This window comes from Crocuta crocuta, unplaced genomic scaffold (assembly GCF_008692635.1).
Source record: "Crocuta crocuta isolate KB4526 unplaced genomic scaffold, BGI_CrCroc_1.0 scaffold1428, whole genome shotgun sequence".
Lineage (NCBI taxonomy): Eukaryota > Metazoa > Chordata > Mammalia > Carnivora > Hyaenidae > Crocuta > Crocuta crocuta.
Genome location: NW_027532253.1, coordinates 78,717 through 78,997, shown reverse-complemented (window position 1 = coordinate 78,997; position 281 = coordinate 78,717).

Sequence of the window (281 nt, the reverse complement as noted above, 5' to 3'; positions counted from 1 at the left end):
GCCAGTCAGAGTGGCTAAAATGAGGCAAATCAGAGAACTCTAGATGTTGGCGAGGATGTGGAGAAACGACACCCTCCTACACTGTTGGTGGGAATGTAAACTGGTACAGCCCCTCTGGAAAACAGTGTGGAGGTTCCTCAGGAAACTAACAATAGAACTCCCCTATGACCCAGCAATAGCACTGCTAGGAATTTACCCAAGGGATACAGAAATGCTGATGCATAGGAGCACATGTACCCCAATGTTCATAGCAGCACTCTCCACAATAGCTAAAACATGGA